Below are 14,685 nucleotides of genomic sequence, written 5' to 3'. Positions count from 1 at the left end.
CAGAAGCAATGGCTGGCAGGATGGAGCTCCTCCTGCAGAACCTTGGGGCTCTCTTCTCAGAGTTTCCTGGTCTCTGATCCTGGGTGAGTGAATCCCGCCTTGGGGGCTCAATCCCACCCTGAAGGCTCCTGTCCTTGCCCTGCAGGGTCACCGGGAGGGAGCAATGGCCCTTATCCGGTTGAGGACATCAGGGCCGGCGGAGTCCACCCACTGACCCACCCGCCCTCAGCGCGGGACCGCAGTGACCTGGAGGCCAAGCCGGCCCTGGCCCAAACGGCAGCTCCAGGCGGAGCGGGACCTCGGGAGACCCAGGGGGCGGGGTGGCGCGGGGCCTTGGGAGACCAAGGGGTGGGGCCTCCGGGAGACCCGGGGAGGGGCGGGGCTCCGGGAGAGCAGGGGAGGGGCGGGGCCTCGGGAGACCCGGGGGGTAGGGCGGGGCCTCCGGAGCTTCCCGCGTCTTAGTTCCCAGGGTGCTCTCCGCACCCACCGTTCGCGCTGAGCGGCTGGGGGGGCTGATGTAACGAAACATCCCCACGCCCACCGCTTGCCAGGGACCCTGCACACCCTCCCTGCCTGGGCAGCTGGGAGCTGGCTCGTGCCCAGCCTCAGGAGCTCCGTGGTCACGGGCACAGAGGGCATGCCCAGAGCTCGCCCTAGGTGGGGATGGGGCGCACCCCAGGGTCTCTGGGAGGAGCTTTCTTGACTCGAGCATCAAGTGATGTTCTAATCAGACCATGGACCCCCGCAGAGCCTCGAGGAGCCCCAAACTGTGGCTGGGGCCAGGCCTAGAGACTGGGATTTGAGCCCCCAGGGGTCAGTAAAAGCCCTAGCGTTTCAGACTTGCCCGGTTTCAGTCTCCAGCCTGTGGAGTGGGAATAACCCACCTCAAGGTCTGCAGTGAGGACCAAAGAACATCCGGAAGTGCCAGCCTGGCGTGTGGCCTGCCCCTCTCCCCCATTAGCCTGGTGGCCTTAGGAATGGACTGCCAAGAACTTCAAAGCAGGTGGGGCTGGTGCCTGGCGTTTAAACATGTGGAAACTTCTACAAGAGCCAGGTTTACTTTAGGGCCGGGACTTGGGGCCCAACCCTCCTACCCTCAGTCTTGGAAGGCCAGGCCGGCAGTGCAGGCCCTGGAAGGCAGTGGCTGTTTCTCCATAGGAACACCAGGGTGTGGGGGTGGACAGTGGAGGGCTCTGGAGGTCCCCTCAAGCCCCCCACTGCCTGGGCCAGCCCCTCCCCGAAGCTCAGCCCCACAGGTGCACGCACCTTCCTGTCTGCCCAAGCTGCCCGCGCCTCCCCCACTGGCCTGCGCGCTGCAGCTCTGAGATTCACACCTCAGGCCTCTGCCTTTGCCAGGGCCCCTGCCAGCGAGGCTTTGCCTTCCTCCCCATCTGTCCGTCCTTAGACAGTCCCTCCCATTCCTCCTCAGTTGGAATTAATTCATCAGCCAGAGCGGTGGGCCCTGATCACCTATCCCCCACTGAAGTGGACACCCCCAAGGGCAGGGGCCTGCATCGCCTGTTCTGGGAGCCAAGGACACAGCATCAAGAGCCGCTAAGCAAATGTACTGTGGACAGTAGGAGAGTCTGAAGGACAGAAACACACACAAATCAACAGATGCTATTCGTAGCCTCACAAGAATCCCACGTTACCCCCAGTTTACTGATGGAGTGGGCTCTGCGAGGTTAAGTGATTGCTTGAAGCCACACTGCCTGGAAGTGGCAGGGCTGATTTAAAGGCTGGCCGGTGAGCCTTCAGGGCTTCCCGGGTGGTGCAGTGGTAAGACTCCGCCTGCAGTTCAGAAGACAGGAGATGCTGGTTCCATCCTGGGGGGTAAGGTCCCCTGGAGAAGGAAATGGCAACCCACTACAGTATTCTTGCCTGGAAAATCTCGTGGACAGAGGAGCCTGGAGAGCTACAGTTCACGGGGCCGCAGAGAGCCACACACGACTGAGCATGCGTGCATGGGCCTCTTGGGCCCCTGACGAGATGCAGGTCAGTCAGGCCGTCAGGTGCAGGAGTGGACTGCAGGCCTCATCCTGGGAGGAGGGGGGAACCGCTGGAGGAAGCTTCCTGCCTGAAGAAGGAAACTGTCCAAAGCAGGGACCCATGGAGAGAGGGGTTCAGATTTCAGGAGAGCGGCTCTGCCCCTGGCCTGGGCCTCTGAGAGCACAGAGCCCGCCCCCGGCCCCAGGGTGTCGGTCGGGGCTTGGCTGGGCGCAGGCCGGGCAGCTGGTGGCTGAGGAGGCCCGTTTACTCCGGCCCCCCGTGGAGGTCACCTCTCCACCGCAGTGGAGGTCTGAGGAGTCGGGGGACCCCAGAAGCCCTCTGCCAGTCCCGCTGCCCTGGGGTCCAGGTGGGGACACGGGCGGCCCAGACTGGCGTCTGTCTGCCTTTCAAACAAGTCTCATCTCCACACGGTCTGCTGTCTCCGCCTTGGCAGGAGAAGCGGGTGGTCCAGTGTGCTCCTGGCTCATCCGTGAGGCTGTGGTGTGGCCAGTGCCCTCGGCTTTCGTCAGGGCGGGTCGGGGGCTTTGACTCATTGTCACTGAGTAACCGCAGCCATCCTATCAGCTTTCACTAATGTGGGAGACCCGGCTTCGATCCCTGGGTCAGGAAGATTCCCCCGTCGGGAGGCATGGCAACCCACTCCGGTGTTCTTGGCTGGAGAATCCCATGGACAGAGGAGCCTGGTGGGCCACAGTTCAGGGGTCGCAGAGTCAGACACGACTGAGCAGGAGCACAGAGCAGGCGCTTGGCCGCTCTGAGAGCTACTGTGGAGCCTCTCAATTGACTCCTGATTCCGCAGATGGGAGAAGCAAGGCACAGAGAGGCTGTGTGGCTGCTCTGGGGTTACGCAGCTGGCACATGGAGGACTGGGGACTTGAAATCCTGCCGTTGCTCACCAGGGTCACGTGTCTTTTGTATCAAGCAGCTTGAGACCCCACCTTGAGACAGGGAGAATGTGCTTCTCCCCCTCTCATCCCCTCGCCCCATCCCATAGAAAGTCCAGGCACCCCTGGGCCTCGCTCGGGCCTGGACGAGGACCAGGACATCTGCTGTGTGATGGGGCCAGTCTTCCCAGCTCCCTGACCGCCGGGGCCACCCCACAGAGGTGGGGGTCAAGGGATGGGAAGGGACGGGGAGGGCTGCTCCCAGGGCCTGGCTGCCGGGTATCACCCTTGGGTTACACACGAGTCACAAGCCACCCCCAGGCCTGGCTCACGGCAGACCCCCTGCAGTTCCCCAGGGCCTACCTCTTCCTGCCAGTCCCATAAGGACCTGAGCCAGCAAGTGGGGTGTCCCAAAGCCTCGGGTCCCCAATTCCAGCAGGTCAGATGACTCTTCAGTTTTTTGAAGAGCTCCTTATTTATTTTTTGGCTGCACTGCGTGGCTTACAGGATCTTAGTTCCTGACAAGGGATTGAACCCCGGCCCTGGGCAGTGAGAGTGTTGAGCCTGTCCTGACCACTGGACCACCAGGGAGGTCTCTAGATCGCTTTAATATTTGTTATCACAGTCATACAAGGGATGGTGTTAGGAGAAAAGGGAGCACCAGGGGCTTCCCTGGTGGTCTAGTGGCTAAGCACACTGAGCAGGGGGCTGGGGTTTGATCCCTGGCCAGGGAACTAGATCTCACAAGCCGCAACTAAGAAAAGGTCCCCAGCGCTGCCAAATACATAAATAAATGCAAATAAATATTAAAGAAAAGGAACAGAAAGCCTTGGGAGGAAAACAACCCAAGATTTCTTTCCTCCCCACTCACCACCCCACCCCCAGAGAGCCATCCCAGCTCCTGGGGGTGACCTCCTCCTCCACACTGCCCCTCTTCACCCCGAGTCCCTCCCCAAAGGCACCCATCTCAGCTTTGGTCCTCTCTTCCCCTGCCGCCTCCACGGCCCTAAGAGAGGACAGCCAGCCGACTTCTGCCCCCTCAGATCCCTCCTGTCTCAGGAAGACCTTGGGGGCCTTCCTTGCCCGCCTCCCCAAAAGGGTCTCCCAAGCTGTGTTAATCAGTTGGCAGTTTGAAAATCAATAGTCAGGTTTTAAGCTGCTGCAGATCTGCGCATCTTGGAACAGGCACTTTTTAAAAGGAGCTGTTGTACCCTTGGTCTCCGCCTCCCTGGGCTCCCTGCTGCAGAGTCATGAGATGTCAGAGCAGGGAAGGGCCTTGGAGACAGTCTTCCTACAGGCCTGGCTCACAGAGTCAGCCAGGAGCTCAGAGAGGTGAAGGGGCTTGCCCAAGGGCACACAGCTTGTCAGAGCTTGGTGCAGAGACTTCTCTCGGCCCCTCAGGTTCCTGTCCCCACCCTGCCACCTCCATTGTCCAAGGATATAAAACCTCTGAAGGTCTGTCTGGGTATTTGCTGCCTGGAACGAATTCCCAGCCCCTCTTACATCTAGGTGTGGTGTGGCCATATAGTTTTGGCCTAGATGTAAATAGTGTTCCATTTCAGAAAGGGTCTTTAAAGGACAAGCACATCCTGTTCGCCTGTTTCTTTCCTGCTGCCTGTAATGCAGATGTAATGGCAGGAGCTTCAGCAGCCATCTTGGATTACAGTTTTTCCACATAAAAACCGTGCATGGCAGAGCCATGTACAGAAGGAGCCCAGCTTCCCGATGCTGCCCTGACCGCCTCTGACCATCTGCACTGTGAGTGGAAACTAAACTTCCATCTCGTGGAAGCCCCTGGCTCAGCAGGTAAAGAACCAGCTTGCCAATCCCTGGGTTGGGAAGATCCCTGGAGGAGGGCATGGCAACCCACTCCAGTATTCTTGCCCAGAGAATCCCATAGACAGGGGAGGCTGGTGGGCTGCAGTCCATGGGGTCACAAAGAGTCAGACACGACTGAGCGGCTAAACACAGCACACACTGGCATTTTGGGTTTCCAGCTGGGTCTGTCTGACTCAGTCCAGGGCTCCACTTCCTCTCCCAGGGTGTCCTCTCCAAGGAGACTTCACAAGGGACCACCAGGTCTGGGTGCTGAGCAGGCCTGGGGTTTGTGACTTGGCACCTCATCGGAGTGCAGGGGCCCCAAATGTTTTTGAAGTAGCTTAAGCCCTGAATGAGAAAATCTCACTCAGATCCCTAAAAGAACACAGTCCCTTCTTCCCAGTTGAAAGGAAGAGGGCAGGACCCCCCCAGTCAGCCTTTGCTGACGTGTCCCAAACCCCCTGAGCCCACCCAGCATCTGTTCTTAGAAGCACCTGCCTGCACCCCTGTCCCCCACCATCCCAGGTCCCCAGGTGTCAGACGGACTGACTGATGGAAAGTTGCAGTGACTCGGCCTAGCGGTATAAACAGCCCCTACTCCCGGCGTGGTGGCTCTGACATCCCCAGAGCATCCCAGACCCCAGGGACTCTGGGTGCAGCTGCATCCCTCCCTGAGCCCTCCTCATCCTGGGGGACATGTGAGAGAAGCCACGCTCCCCCCAACCCCAAGATATCCAAGCTACTGCCTGGCAATGGGTAGGCAGCTGGAATCAAGATCCAACCCAGAGGACCACGAGGACCTGGTGCCACAGTCCTCCGGCGGGACCCTCAGCACCATGCCGCCTCTCCTCCTGGCCCCCGGGCTCTCCTGGCATCAGTGCTGCCTTCTGTCAAGTGGGCACATGGCTCCTTGCCCTGCCCGTCTCCCTCCCACGCTGCTCTGTGACTCAGAGAGAACAGATGAGAGCAGGGCTCTGGGGTGAGAGGCTGGCGTGCACGTTGCCAACCTGGGGGGCCTGGCAGGCAGCCGCAGATGCCACCCTTGCTGACTCCACGGTGGCAGATGGAACACCACCTCGTCCGTCAGCAGCCCCTTAGTTGTGCAGGCCAGTGGGCTCAGACGGCGGCTGCTGGCATGGAATCCCCTGGTTCACGAAACCAAGTGCCTGTGGGTGTCGCGCTCTGTCCCTTTAACGTGGGGGCGCTTCAGTAACAAGACTTCGATTTTATGCATTTACTCAAATCTCCACTTCTCATCCCAAATGCCTGAGTAAAGCCGATGCTCTGGAAGGTGACCTGTGACTGTCCGGGGGCTACTCCCCACTCCTCCGCCCCCCACTCCCCACCCTCCTCTGCCCCCTACTCCTAACTGAGAACCAGGCCCCCACCCCAACAGAGAAGCCTCCCTAATTGCCGCTTCACCTGTGCAGCTGGGCAGGTCCTCTCCTGGGGCTGGAACTTGTTACTGGGAGGAAACTGATTTCCCCAGGTTAGAAAGATTCAGACTTGGGGGGTGACGTCTACTGGTTTGGAGCCTTGATCATTCACAGCAGGCCTCATTCGCTCACGGTGGGTTTTCTGTCAACAGCTTAGAAGGGATCCCTCATCATCTGGGCTCCTACCCCGCTGGGGTTCCTGGCCTAAGGGGCAAGGGTGGCACCCAGGGTGCCACGACCCTGCACAGGCCCCCGTGGGTCTGGGATCTGAAACCCGGAAGGCTGGGGCCGACTCCAGCCAGGTGTGCCCTCAGCCGAGCCCCACCCACCCTGAAGGCCTGGCCCTGGGTTCCTTCTCCTTCTGAGAACTTTGCTGATGTATCGCTTTCGTGCCATGAAACTTCCCGAGTTGGAAGGGCACAACTCAGGGATCTCCAGCACATTTAGAGAATTGTGCAGCCACCACTATAGTCTAGTTCTAGGCCATTCCATCCCCCTCCCCACCCACGTTCCCAGCACCTCTTTTCAGTTAATCCCTGCTCCCACCTCAGCAAGCACTGACCTGTTACCTATATGCTTTTTCTGTACACTCTGCCAAAATGGAACCTCACAATATGTACTCTTGTGTTTGGTTTCTTTGTGTGTGTGTGTGATGTGCTTAGTCACTCAGTTGTGTCTGACTCTTTTCGACCTCATGGATTGTAACCCGTCAGGCTTCTCCATCTGTGAGGATTCTCCAGGCAAGAATACTGGATTGGGCTCCCATGCCCTCCTCCAGGGGATCTTCCCAATCCAGGGATCAAACCCAGGTCTCCCACATTGCAGGTGGATTCTTTATCATCTAAGCCACCAGGGAAGCCCCAAGTTGTTTAGGGATTCCTTCTTAGATTTTTTTTTTTAAGTTGTATTTTATTGTGATAAGATCTATCCTCCTAATGCAAGTTGAAGTGTGCAGCACATTCTTGTTGACCACTGGAGTGTTTGATTTCTTTTACTTAGCATCATATTTTTGAGGTTCTTCCTTCTTGTGGCATGTATCAGACTTTGTTCCTTTTTCAATTTTTAAAAATTAAATAATTATTTATCTTTGGCTGTGCTGGGTCTTCGTTGCTGCAAGGCCCTTTTTCTCTACTTGCGGAGAGTGGGCTTCTTGCGGTGGCTTTTCTTATTGCCAAGCTCTAGGAGCACCAGCTCTAGGGGTTCGGCGTTCAGTAGACGCTGCCTGTGGGCTCAGTAGTCACGACTCCTGGGCTCTGGAGCGCAGGCGTAATAACTGAGGTGCACCAGATTAGTTACTCTGCAGCAGGTGGGATCTTCCTGGGTCACGGATTGAAGTCCTGTCTCCTGCATTGGCAGGCGGATTCTTCACCACTGAGCCACCAGGAAAGCCCAGAGGTTGTTCCTTTTTATTGGTGAATAATTTCCCGTTATGTGGACAGACCACAATTTATTAATCTATTCGCCAGTTAATGGCATGTGGACATACGTTCCCATCTTTGGACTGTGATGAACAATGCTGCTGTGAATGTATAAGTCTTTGTGGGAACATATATTTTCATTTCTCTTGGATATATACCTGGGGGTGAAATTACTGGGTCATCCAGAAACTGCCAAAGGTTACCTGGGAGTGAAATTACTGGGTCATCCAGAAACTGCCAAAGGTTTCCAAAGTGGCTGCACCCGACTCCCAGCACATGAGAGTTCCAGCTACGCCACTTCCTTGTCAACAGTTGACATGGTGCATCCTTCATTTTTTTGATTTCCCGCTGGAACGAAGATTGTCAGGAGGAACATCAACAATCTCAGATATGCAGATGATACCACTCTAAGGCAGAAAGGGAAGAGGAGCTAAAGAGGCTCTTGATGAGGGTGAAAGAGGGATGAGGGATAGTGGCTCAGTCGTGTATGACTCTTTTCGACCCCTCGGACTATATCTGCCAGGCTCCTCTGTCCATGGTATTCTCCAGGCAAGAATACTGGAATAGGTTGCCATGTCCTTCTCCAGGGAAGGGTGAAAGAGGAGAGTGAAAAAGTTGGCTTAAAGCTCAACATTCAAAAAACTAAGATCAAATGGCATCTGGTCTCATCACTTCATGGCAAATAGATGGGGAAAAATGGAAGCAAGACAAATTTCATTTTCTTGGGCTCCAAAATCATGGTGGACGGTGACTGCAGCCATGAAATTAAAAGACATTTGCTCCTTGGAAGAAAAGTTATGACAAACCTAGACAGCATATTAAAAAGCAGAGGCATCACTTTCCTGACAGTATAGTCAAAGTTGGTTTTTCCAGTAGTCAGAGCTGGACCATAAGGAAGGCTGAGCACCAAAGAATTGGTGCTTTCGAACTGTGAAGATGATCTCCCAAGCTCATTCTTGAATTTATCTTCTTACCTTTCGCCCCCCGCTTCCTAGACCTGACAGTCCCACCTCCTTAGTTTCCTCTCCTCACGCTCAGCCACCTCCTTTTGGGAGGTGACTTTAATTTTTTTTTTTTTTTTATCTTTCGGCTGCACTTTGTGGCTTGTGGGATCCTAGTTCCCTGATCAGGTATCAAACCCCTCTGCATTGGAAGCGTGGATCATAACGACTGAACTGCTAGGGAAGTTCCAGCAGTGATTTTTTTTTTTTTAATCCCAAATCAAATCACACTCCACAAGGGCAGGGATGGTTCTCTGTTTTGATCACCAGTGAGTCCCAAGTGCCTGGAACAGTGCCTGGCATACAGTAGCTTCTCAGTAGATAACACTGAGCACCTCCGTGGAGACACTGAGCACCGAGTTGGGTTGGGTCATATTGATCCTTGGGAGACACTGGGCTGCACTTGGAGCAAATGCAGCCTCAGTGTCCAGGCCCTCAAGACTCAACAGGGGCTTCCCAGGCGATTCGTGGTAAAGAATCTGCTTGCCAGCGCAGGAGAGGTAGGAGACGTGGGTTAGATCCCTGGGTCGGAAAGATCCCCTGGAGAAGGAAATGGAACCCGCTCCAGTATTCTTGCCTGGAGAATCCCATAGACAGAGGAACCTGGCGGGCTACAGTCCAGGGTGTCACAAAGAGTTGGATACAACTGAGCGACTGAGCATAGCACAGCACACAGAAGACTCAACACAATCCGACCCTGCCCACCCTGCCCCTTGCCCACCCCTCTCCTGCCACCCTGATCTGCCCACTAACCCTCAAACGTGTCAAGCTCATTCCCATCTCAGGGCTGGTGCTTTAGCCTGTGATTCATTTCCCCTGCCCTCCCCAGGCCTGGCTCCTTTTTTTGGTTGAACTCAGCTTAAATGTCACCTCTTCTGAGAAGCCTTCCCTGACCACCTTGTCTAAAGCAGCTGCCCCACCCCCATATCCGATCACCCTATTACATCAACCTATTTTCATTGTCCACAGAGCACGCATCTCCAGATGTTTTCCCCAGCTTGTAACTTTCCTCCCTGGATGGTTATCCTCCAGCCTCCATGGGCCCCGGGATGGAGCGGGGTGGGGGTGGGATGGGGTTGAGGGTGGAGAACAGAGCTCCCAGCCCTCTTTCGCCAAGCCCTTCCTCCTTCAGGAGGCCTCCTCGGTTACTCTGACCCCCGAAGCTCTCCTGTCTCTTGTCTGTCTTCCTTCTTTTCCACTTCAGTAAGCTGTAAAGTTGGTGGCCCACAGTGGCTCATGCTTCCTGGTATTCATGTCCTGGGGAAGTCGCATTCCACACTGACTCCGGGCTTGGTCATGCCACTTATCCTGGCCAATGACATACTAGCAAATGTGATGGAAGTGGAGGTTTGCTGAGCTCTTGCCCACTGAAGCTTGTCTTAGTGTAGCATAGCTGCCATGGTGTGAAGAAGCCCAGGTTAGCCCTGTGTAGAGACCAAGTAGAGGAGGATAAAGCACAGGGCCGGGTGCCAGGACCTCTGCAAATACCAGTATCCCAGGGTGCTCAAGTCCCTGGTACACGATGGCATAGGAGGATTCCTGGCTGTCCAGTCGTTAGAACTCCGGGCTTTCACTGCCTGAGCCCAGGTTCAATCTCTGGTCAGGAAACTAAGATTCCACAGGCCATGTGCTGCAGCAAAAAATAATAAGTGACACAGTATTTGCATATAACCTATGCAATATCCTTCTGTATACTTAATTATTTAAAAATATTTATTTATTTGGCTGCCAAGTTGACAGTTAACATCAACTGCAGCTGTGTGGGTAAAGCCATCTTGGACATTTCACCCGCTTCGAGCCCCCAGCTAACTGCAGCTGTGTAAATGATCTCAGCCAGCAAAATATGAAGAACTGTGCCGTCAACCCAGAGGATGGCGAGAAGCAATCATTGTTTCAAGCCACCGACGTGGGGCTGTTTGTTACACAGCAGTAGGTGGCCGATACACCTGGGGAAGCCTCTTTGGTCTCAGGGCTTATTGGCAGACTAACTGCAGCTTGCGCACCGTCCACCACTCCTCCCTCCTGTTCACTGCTCCTGGAGTTGGTCAGTTTGTGCAGTCCTCCCTGTCCTTGGAGAGAAGTCCCTCCCAGGCCTTACTGACCTGTCTCCTTGCAGCCCAGTTCCATGCTCCCTGCACAGGGGTCATCGGGAAAGCTCAGGCCCTTAGTGCCACCTGGCATGGCCCTCCCTGCCTCTGCAGAGCCTCGGCTTCCCATTGGAGAAGCGGTGGCAGAGTGAGAAGCGGTCCCCAGGGGGATCCCTGAGCCTCCCATCCAGACCACAGTAGACCCTCAGTGGGCTCTGCCAGGCATGTGCTGTCCATTGTCCCCTGGAGTGGGAGCAGAGAGACAGGCTTGGGACGCGGTGCCATGGGGGTGGGTGGCACAGCAGTGTGTCACAACCAACCGTTGTTTCCTGCCAGCCCACCTCCCAGGCCGGCACCTTGTGGCCTGCTTCTGCGGACACTCTGGTCTCAGTGCCAGCATTCTGTAAAATGGGCCCGAGGTAGGATGAACTCTCCCCTGGAGAGGGCAGTTAGACCTCTTGTCCAGGCAGGCCCAGCTGGGTGGACTGCATTCCGGGGAAGGCAACAGCTGGTGGGAAGTCCTGTTCCCTGAGGCGGGGAGAGGAGGCCTTTGTGGAGGACTGGGGCAGGGCGGGGCACCGGGGCCTCTGTTGGGCAAGAGGCCTTGCTGCCCTCCCCACCCTGCGCCCTGCTGGGGTCCGAGGCCTCCCCGGGGCGGGGCACCCCAGGAGGGGAGGTGCCTGGACGGGGTAACGCAGGGAGGGGCCCCACTTCGCCCCCCGCCACCCCCCCCGGATTTCGCAGTGGCCTCTCGGGGCAGTGGCCTCGCGCACTAGGAAAGGGGGGGGGGTGCCGCTCACCCTGGGTGACCGCGCGCGCGGAAGGAAAGCGGGGTTCGCGGGCCCCGAGGGGGCGGCCGAGTGGCCACCGGCGTAAGATGGGCACGACTGTCACGGCAGAGACAGACCCAGAATGGGAAGGGGTCGGTGGCGGCCGCACGGCGAGTGGAGGGCGGGGTGGGAGTCTGTTCGTGGACGCCGGCGCGGCGCAAGGGCGCTCAGACGACCCCCGTCCTCCGGTGACCGAGGCGCCCGGCTCCCTCGCGGGGCCAGGAGACGGCCCGCGGGCTGCGCTAACGCGCGGGGCCGCCAGGTGGCGGTGTCGGCCCGTGCCGGGCGGTGGGACCGGACGCCGTGTCGCGGACTGAGCGGACGCGGAAACTGAGTCAGGGCGTTCCCCCCGCCCCGCCCACCTCCGCCGCCTCCCTGTGGCTGCACAGCGGCATCCGATAGGGGGACTCCCCTCCCCAAGCCCTGGACCTGATGAGTCCTGTAAACCTAGTTGACGCTCACGCCCCCCTGCCCATTGGCTGCGCCTCCCCGCACCCGTTTCCCCTGGTGTCCCCCGAGAAAGTGATATTGAGGACGTGGGCATCCAGACACCGACCGTTTGGGGTCTTGAGAAGGCGGAGGCTCCTGTGCGCAGCTGGCTGAGCTGAATGGCCAGGGCCAGGCCTCAGTTCCCCCTGCTGACTCACTGCACTGCAGGCCACAACTATTTACCCAAGAGGATGTGGAAAACAAAGCCGGAGGGCCCACAAAGTGGGGGGCTGCCCACCGCGCAGCCCACCTGGAGTGCTGCCCCCGCCCCCCAGAGTGGCTGAGGCCTGGTGGAAGCCCCTCCGGATGTTCACCTGGCCTCAGGGGCAGCATGGGCTTAAAGGCACAGCCGGGCAGGAGTCCAGCCCCTCTGTGCTGGGAGGCTCCTGGAGACAGCAAGCCCACCTTCCCCCTGCAACCTGCTCTGCCAGCTAGCCGCCCCCAGGAGGAGCCAGGTCCGAGTTCTGTGGGCTCCTGCCAGCCGGAACCTGGGCTGGGCCCCGGCTGGGGCCCCTCGAGCCCAGGGCTCCCTGGTGTCTGGGACCCGGTGCAGCAGGGGTGAATCAGCCTGTCCAGGGGCCGGCCTGCTCTCCCATGCGGTGATGGGGCCTTGCCAGGTTCCCACCCAGCCTGCTCCCTCACTTCCTAGCCCGCCCCAGCCCCACCCTGATCAACTCCTTCTGCACTTAGTCACCTGCATTTATGGGGCACCTACTACCCTCCCCCGGGACAGGCAGGCCCCACCCTATGAGGGTGAAACAGAGGAGAAACCCCTAAGGCTGCAGGACGCTGTAGGTGACACGGCCAGATGGGCGGGGCCCACTCCTTTAGCCAGGCGACACCTGAAGTGAGTCCCTTCAGACTTCTGGGGCCTGAAGGCCAAGGTTCTCCTGTAATGTGAAGGGGTACAGCCTTGAGGACTGAGATGGTTGGATGGCATCACTGACTCAGTGGACATGAGTCTGAGCAAACTCTGGGAGATGGTGAAGGACAGGGAAGCCTGGCATGCTGCAGTCCATGGGGTCACAAAGAGTCAGACTCCACTGAGCGACTGAACAACTGGCCTTGAGGCAGAGCGGGGGTTTTCCACGCAGGTAGGCGGCACCTTTGAGCAGGAAAGGCTCCCAGCAGAAGGGCTGAGTTGACTTGTTTTGACAGGGTGCCCTTGGGCGGAAGGAGGCTGAGGCTGAAGCTGCAGCCTGGAGGGTCCGGGGCAGCCTGGCCCTGGAGGGGGGACGGAGTGGCGAGGAGCGGGGCAGGGTGTTTGCACGCAGTCCTGGGGGTGATGTGACGGGTGCTGGTCTTCATCTCAGGTGGCCTCATCCTGGAAGCCTCTCCTGCCCGCTCACCTCTGGTCCTCAAGAGCAGGCTCCAGGGGCTTGTCAGTTGAATTACCCAGTTAAGCTGCTCAGAAGGGCTGGCTGACCATCCAAGTCCCCTGGCCAGGGATGAAGGGGCTCCCCACCACCCCCATCTGCATCTGAGGCCCCCGCCATCCTGTGAGTGGCACAGATTTCTAGCAGAACTTACGTCAGCTTTCACCAAGGCTTGGGAATTCACAAAAGCAGAGCCTTTCCTTCCCAGACTGGAATGAGGCCTCTCTGCTCCAACCCTGTGGGCAGAGTCCTGTCTCTTCTCTGAGCTCGGTTCCCTACCTGGAGAGCGGGCTGACAATGCAACCTTCCTCACCGGGCAGATCCATGAGGCAGCATTTCGCCCACAGGACCTGCCTCTTTAAAAACTTGCCTTAATTACACAAATAATATTTGAATATGAGAATGACTCAAACCACAGAGAAGGTGCAGGGAATCAAGAGTCCCTTCCTCCTCCTCCCTGACTTTCTCTCCAGGAGGCCCTTCAACCCACACATCATTGTGTGGCTTCCAGTATTTTTCAAACATCACGAGGGACTTCCCAGGGGGTCCAGTGGCTAAGACTCTGTGGTCCCAGTGCCAGGGACATTTGATCTCTGGTCAGGGAATGAAGATCCCGCTTGCCACAGAGTGTGACCAAAAACCAAAACATATATGTGCTTTTTCTTTTAACATTTTTATGCTGAAATGTTGAAAATTAATCCTAAGAGCTCAGTTATTGAGGGCAGCTCTGTGCCCAGCACAGCGGAGTCCTGCAAGAATGCCATAACTTCTCAAGGACAGCTCTCTGATCCCCACTGACAGATGGGGAGACTCAGGTTCTTTACTGGAGGCTGTGGCTGCTTGATATTAATACTTGGGTTGAGCATGAGTCACAGGGCAGCTGTAGATTTCCGCCCTGAACTGGAGCCAGGCAGGAATCTCCCTGGCGGTCCAGTGGTTAGGACTCTGCCCGTCCACTGTAGGGGAGACAGGTTGAATCCCTGATCAGGGAACTAGATCCTGTAAGCTGAGAAGAGAAAAAAAAAATGTAAACAAGGACCTGTTGAGAGTGTTGTTGTTCAGTTGTGTCCGATTCTTTAGGACCCCATGGACTGCAGCACATCAGGCTTCCCTGTCCTTCACCATCTCCCGGAGCTTACTCAAACTCATGTCCGTTGATCGGTGATGCCATCCAACCATCTCATCCTCTGTCGTCTCCTCCTCCTGTCTTCAGTCTTTCCCAGCATGAGGGTCTTTTCCAATGAGCTGGCTCTTCACATCAGGTGGCCAAAGAATTAGAACTTCAGCTTCCGTCCTTCCAATGAGTATTCAGGACTGATCTCCTTTAGGAGGGACT

This window comes from Bos javanicus, chromosome 21 (genome assembly GCF_032452875.1).
Source record: "Bos javanicus breed banteng chromosome 21, ARS-OSU_banteng_1.0, whole genome shotgun sequence".
Lineage (NCBI taxonomy): Eukaryota > Metazoa > Chordata > Mammalia > Artiodactyla > Bovidae > Bos > Bos javanicus.
This window is presented reverse-complemented; position numbering follows the sequence as displayed.